This window comes from Corapipo altera, unplaced genomic scaffold (genome assembly GCF_003945725.1).
Source record: "Corapipo altera isolate COAL_440 unplaced genomic scaffold, ASM394572v1 343, whole genome shotgun sequence".
Lineage (NCBI taxonomy): Eukaryota > Metazoa > Chordata > Aves > Passeriformes > Pipridae > Corapipo > Corapipo altera.
This window is the reverse complement of record NW_020884913.1, coordinates 1,428,043-1,434,675: the sequence shown is the minus strand read 5'-3', so window position 1 is coordinate 1,434,675 and position 6,633 is coordinate 1,428,043. Positions and strand designations below refer to the sequence as shown.

Here is a 6,633-nt window from a genome sequence, read left to right as displayed (position 1 = left end):
GTTCTTTCCTTTGGATACACACACATGGTTTTTCTCCTCTTGTTTATAAGGGAGTGTTTTCTTTTTAAAAACAGGGATTGTTTTTGTAGCAGCTCCTACCCTGCGTCATAAACCAAACATTTCCCAAGCACTCCGTGTCTCAGATGATGTTATGGTTACTGGAATGCCAGTGGGAATATCCAAAATGTATTTCTTGGTGGAGCCTGGGGATTTTGTGCTGCCTGGCTCCAGATGTGACTCTGATGGGTCCTTCTGGCTGAGCCAGCTGGACGTGGCCGGTGTTGGGGCTCAGCTGGAGAAGGATTTGTGTTTATGAGCTGTAGCCCAAGGCCAGCTCTCACCACCCTGCAGCAGGGGAGCATCCCCTCTGCTTCCACTGGGACAGCTCAGGCTGAGGCTCAGGGCAGGATGAAGCTGCCTTTACTGGTTCCAGTCTGGCAGGAACTGGACATGTGCTGCTGGTTCTGATTCTACCCAATGTTGCCTCTGCTCCCCTTCCCACAACTTTGGACTCTGTGCCTGCACCTCTGGGAGAGGCTGGGTAGAGTTTTCCCTCTGGAACACCCTCTCACTATCTCTGCTAGATGTAGGATGCCAGATTTGATTAAAATGCTCTGATCTGTTCTGACAAATCCTCTGTTCCTAAGTAGATAATAACCAGAAAATCTTCCTAAATAAATCCTGGGGTCAGATCGGTGCCCACACTTGTTATTCTTCTCGTATCAATTAAATGCTCCCTCTTTCCCTGAAGTGGGAGCATCCTCAGCCCCTCAAAGGAGAAGGGAGGCACAGATTTATGGCTGCTGAAGGACCAGGTGGAGTGTTAAGACTGCAAAAAATGAGAGTCTGATTTGGCAGCACTGAGGTACAAGTGATCAGAAACACCTTGGCTGAACAGGGATTAAAGGCTGCAGATGTCTGTCATCCCAAACTGCAGAGAAAAGTGCTGGGCTACCTTTCCATCATACAGAATCATGGAATGGTTTGGGTTGGAAGGGGCCTTAAGGATCATCTAGTTCCAACCCCCTTGGCGTGGTCATGCCAATGAAGGTGGCACCTGGAGGAACAGAGAGGAATATATTGGAATAACACCTGTTTACTTTTCTTCTCTCTTTCTTCAGTATTATCAATATACTTGATCCTGAGATGTCCCTTTGGCAAAGAGGAGTCCCGGGAACCGTTTGCTTCCAAACCTGGACCAGGTCTTTGCAGCCACGTCCTCATCAGCCATGATCCAGCTTTCTGACCTCTCCTTCCATCCATGAATCCTCGGCGTGGATCCAAAGCCTCTGGACGGCAGCGCTGAGCTGCAGAACAAGGGGTTCGGCTCGTAAAATTTGAGAAAAAAACCCAAACCAAACCAAAATAAAACAAACCCCAAAACAACCCTAGAGATGCAAATCTGTGGGGTGGCCGGTTTTTTTGGGAAGGGATGCAGGGATGCTCTGCGCGTGCACCGCCCGGTGTCACCAGGAGGTGGCACAGCTCGAGCGGGGATGTCGCGCCGGGTCCCGCATCCCGGGCTGGACCCGCATCCCGGCACCCCCCCAAAAAGCGAGTGGCGGGATTCGTGGGTTCCAGGAAAGAGGAGAAAAGTGTCTCGCGTCTCCTTTCTCGGAAAGCCGTCGTGCAAAACCCTCACGCGCGGAAAACAAACGGACACACCAAAAAAAAAAAAAAAAAAAAAAAGAGGCACAAACTCCGCATTTGATTTGGAGAGAAGGCACAAATGAGCCCTGCTTTGAGAGCACGCAGCTGTCGGGACACCCACTGCCTGTGTCCCCGTGGCCTTTCCGCACGAGCAGAGCCTCCACTGACTCCTGTTCCCCCTCCCCGGTGCCCTCATTCCCTGCTCCAAATCCCAGCGGTCTGTTCCTCAGGGAAACTCCATTCGTGGCTTGTAGCACATCAACAGCCAGCAGCTCACAGATCTGCAAAAGCAGATCCAGCAGCAGCACAAAACCGGGAGGGCTCCGTGGAGCAGAGAGGACAAGGTGTCTTGTGGCCTCTGAGAATCCCATCCACAGGTCTCCATCTCCGGATTCCTACATGGGATCAAAAGCATTTTCCCCACAAGACGTGTTTAACCCCTGCTCTGTGGGCACCTGAGTCCGAGGTGAGACACCTGGAAATGGCAAATCAACATTTTTTTTCTCAACAGTGGCAATTTTCCTTTCCTAGAAAAGGCAGAACAGAGGCTGCAGAAGGAAGAGATCAGCCATCAACAATTGGACTTGATGATCTCAGAGGCCTTTTCCAGCCTTAATGATTCTGTGATTACAGAACAGAAGTGTTTGTTTTGAATGAAGCATTTGACCTGCAGCCCTCCTGCTGGAAACACTGCACTTCAAGAAAGTTATGGTTATTTCACTGGAACAGATGATTTTGAAGTGCATTGCTATTGTTGGTAAAACAGAATCCCAGAATGGTTTGGGTTGGAAAGGACATTAAAGATAATTTTGTTCCAACCCCTGCCATGGGTAGGGACACCTTTCACTAGATCAGGCAGAGCCACATCCAGCCTGGCCTTGGCCACTTGGCCAACATGGACCAGGCCACTTAGCTCACACCCAGTTTGTAACAAAACAAAAAAGTGATTTCTTCCCAATAAATAAATTTTTATTTCCCAAGAAATAAATTTCTTCTCAGTTTTTCCTTTTTGGGTTTATGTGTCCAAAGTTAATTGAAATAGTTCATAGTGAGTTAATGGAGCCCCCAGAGAACTGCAACCCAGCACCTCCCTTGGCTGCTTTTTGGGGTCCTTTGGGAGGACAGGACAAGTGACAAGTGACCACTGTCCCTTCCCAAGGTGCTGCCCAGCTCAGGGGTCCCTAAGCTGGAAGGGTTTAGCAGCTCCCCAGGGGTGCCTTTTCCTTGCATGAGTTTCTCCAGGTGCTTTTTAAAGCCAGCTCAACTTTTAGCTTTCCTCGTGGGCAGTAACTTCATGTCCTGCCCTCCCATCTCAGGCTGGAGGGGTTGGTGCAGGACACCCCTGTGAAGGTGTCCAGGGGGACACAGAGCTGCTGCTCTCCAACCCTCCCACTCACAACCCCCATCTGTTTTCCCTGTACTTGCTGCAGCATCTTCCAGGAAAGCGCCAGGACAGGGACAGATGTTCTGCAAATGCAAGAAATCAGATGTAGGGGATGTTGTGCAATAATTTACTCACCGGAGCCCATTTTTCCTTCTCAGTCCCTCGTGAGAGTCAATCACGGATCCCCCTGTGAAATGTGGTGTAGGCCTGTGACGTGAGGGTGGCAGGAGGCTTCTCTCCTGTCTTCAGAGGGAAACAAACAGCAGTTTCAAGGCCAATTATTTTTCAAATTAAAGCAAAAAAAAATAAAAAAAGAAACAACCAGCCAACAAAAAAATCCCCTCTTACTTCTTTCTGTTGTTCTTTCTGAATTCCTGCTTAGCATCCTGAGAACCCTTTAGAGGATTTGCATGTAGAACAAGGAATGAATTTCTCACAATGAGGCCAAAGAAAACTGAGGCCTGTGGGTGGAGGAAGCTGCAGCCCATGCCAGCAGCCAGTGCCAGCAAGGAGGTGTCCTCAGCTGCCCAAGGTGAGGCTGAGCACTGCCTCAAATCCTCCCCTCATCCTGGGGCACTTGATTAATTAATTAATTAAGATAAGATAGATAGAGAGATAGATAGATAGAGGAATAGATAGATGGATGGATAGATAGATAGAATGAAAGAAGTTGCCCAAAGCAAGAGCCAGGCTCCAAGAGCTGGCTATTTATAGGCATTATAATTTCCTATAGCTTCATCCATTTACCTGTCCATAAAACACCATCTGATGCCTGTGCCAGGATGAAGATGCACAGGAAAAAAATCAAACACCTCCCTTTTGCCTAGAACACGAGTTCATGAACTTCTGTTATCATTCAGGCCTGCTCTAATTGAAACATCATGTCTTACACAACCATCTCCTTCTCTGTCCCCCTCTTTCACTCTTTTAAAAACCATTTCCTGCTTTTTTCCAGCTGGACACGCTATCCCTCTTCCTGCTTTGAAGCAAATATTTTGTTGGGTTTGGCTGCTGTCACAGCCACACATCGTCTTCTGCCTGATATTTTATCCATCTGCTGCTGAGGAGAATATTTTGAGCTGAAAAGTCTCAAAAGGGTTCTGAGGTGCTGAGTCGAATCAGGAAGTACCAGTGCAAGAGAAGGAAAATCTCCTCTCTCAGCTTCCCTGTGCACAGTAATTCAGGCTGAAAGGCCTTAAAAATTAAATGCTGGGAGATGCTTGTTACAACACCCTGGTGCTCCAGTGCTGTGCTGGGTCCCACTTGAGGAGCTGATACACCCTGCTCACCCCTCCACGTGTGGAGATGGGATCCAACTCTGACTTCCTCTTCTGTCTCAAGCGAATGGAAAAAGAGAGTTGGGTTCCTGTGCTGTCGAGGTTGCCAGCACCTGCCTTGCCTCATTTCTTCTACTTGAAGAACATCTGGCTCTGCTCTGGGACAGCCATGCATGGCCAGTGGAGCTGTGTGCACTGTGATGAAACCTCTTGAAGCCTGGCTGGAGATACTCATTGCCATCCTGGCAGGGGACACTCCATATTCATGGTGCCTTTCCTTCCAGAACACACACAAATAACTTTCTCTTTGATGCTGGTCCTGTCTCCTGTTTTTTTCTTTTCCCCCTGGGTTGCTCTGAAAAAAAAAAGGATGTTTTTTGTCCAGCCAAGCTCCAAGATCTGGAGGTGCCTGCCCAGAGGAGGCACCCGTGGCTGTGACACTGCTGCTGGGAAGGGGGTACAGGAGGGGCTGTGAGCAGCTGCTCAGGGCTGGGGGATGTTTCCTTCACCCCACAGAGTGTCTGCAGGCAGGGCACCATCTCACAGCCCTGCTCTGGGCTTACTCTGCAGGACACCAGCCCTTTGCTTGGCATGTATCAGCTTTACCCTCCCCCCACCCTCAGAGGTTTGTCTCACAGAAGTTGTGTCACCGCTTTCTGTGAAGTTCCTTGGAATTCTCAGAAATACCACTTTTTGCTGGTTTTGCTTACTTGCACTTAAAGGGGATTTGTTTATTTAGCCTTTGAACTAGACATGTCCATCTCTATCACAGTTTTGAGGAGACCTGGAAAGCCATTCCTGTCCAGTCCTAGGGACTATCCTTCAACCTCAAATACTGCTTTGCTCCCCAAATCTTGGGGTGACACACTGTCCCCCAGCTCCCAAACCTTGAACACACACATGCCTTGCTCCCCTGGTCCCCAGCACTCAAAAACTACCACCTGGCCTTGTTTTTCTCGGTAACCTGTATGGTTTGGGCTGCTCCTTGCTGTCAGGATGCCTGTTTGGGATGTGGTGCCTGGGGATCAGAGCTGGAGGCAGCTGGTGAATGGCCCTTTGTGTGCTTCAGCGCTTTGCTGCATAAAGGGGGCATTATTCCATCTGTTAAATAAGAATCTTCCTGTTAATAAGATCAAGTTATTGCCTGATTTACTGTGGGGAACATGTGGCATCTGCAGCAGGAGCTGCCTCACCCACTCTGTGCTGGATGATGGATACACCCTCTGGCACGGCCGCTCTGCTCCGGGTTCAGGAGCAAAGGGCACGGGGGGCTCGTGCTGTGCTGCCAAACAAGGGCAATAACCAGGCTGGCAGGGCAGTTCTGGGGCTGCTTCTGTGCTGGAGGTGACACTGTCAGCCCCTGCAATCCCAGAGCAGGTAGAGCAACCGTAGCTGCTGGGGATGGTTTTCCTCCTGCAGCCCTTCGGCTCTGGGCAGGGGAAGGGAGAGGGGTGGAACTCCAAAGGGAGTATTCAGTAAGTCAGTTCATTTCCAGGAAATCTCTCTCTTGTTCTTTTTTCTTTTTTTTTTTTCTTTTTTTTTTTTCTTTCCAATGGAAAAGCTAAGTCCTCATGAACTTTTTGAGAACTTTTGTTCATTCCCTGTTGCCAGCTAAGCTCTGCTTTGTGCTGGTGACAGAACCCCTTTCTCCAAGCACTGGCCATGGGCCAGGACATGGAAATCTCCAGTGAGAGCTGGCAATGCCACAAGCCCTGTCCCCCTTCCCTCCAGGCTGATGCAAAGCCCCAGGTCCAACCAGCTCCCCTTCAGGGACTCTCTGCGGGTCTTTTTCCTTCTCCTCCTTGTGCAGATGGGATGGAGCAAGCTCTGCTGCTTCATCTTCCTCTGCAATGGAAAATGTCAGTATCATGAGAAATAGTCAGTCAAACCTGTGGAAGTGGAGGGTGTTGGTGGCAATTCCTTAGAAGACACAACTGTCCAAGTGCTGTCAGAAGGAACTCCTCCTTTCCAGCTCCAGAGATGTTCTCTCTAAGACAGGACTTGTTTTCTTGGGCCTTTTAGTACTGTTTGGGTCTTTGCATCATCCAAAGACCTCCAAAGGGTCCTGGTTCCATTGTGCTGGGTGGTAAAGAGAAGAGATTTCCTGCAGGGTCTCTGTGTAAGGGCAGAGACACAGAGGGCAGAGCAGAGGGAAGCCAGACTATTTCACAAATCCACTCAAACCAGCAGCCACTGCAGCAGAGGGACCAACACCACCAGCAGCATCTCCAGAGGCACAGACCACAAAATGCTGATGGAAAAACCCCTAACAGCAATGGATCATATAAACTGTATTTATCTCAGGAGGCTTGTGCCTTTAGT

At 49.3% G+C, this 6,633-nt stretch overlaps 1 long non-coding RNA gene across 1 annotated transcript in view; it reads left to right on the top strand.

The window, feature by feature from the left end:
• Positions 1 to 2,376, top strand: part of LOC113952555 — a 28,337-nt gene extending 25,961 nt beyond the window's left edge. Inside the window, exon 4 of the long non-coding RNA XR_003529585.1 lies at positions 1,122 to 2,376. This is a non-coding gene — a long non-coding RNA (uncharacterized LOC113952555). The remainder of the gene's footprint in view (positions 1 to 1,121) is intronic.
• The last annotated feature ends 4,257 nt before the right edge of the window (positions 2,377 to 6,633 follow it).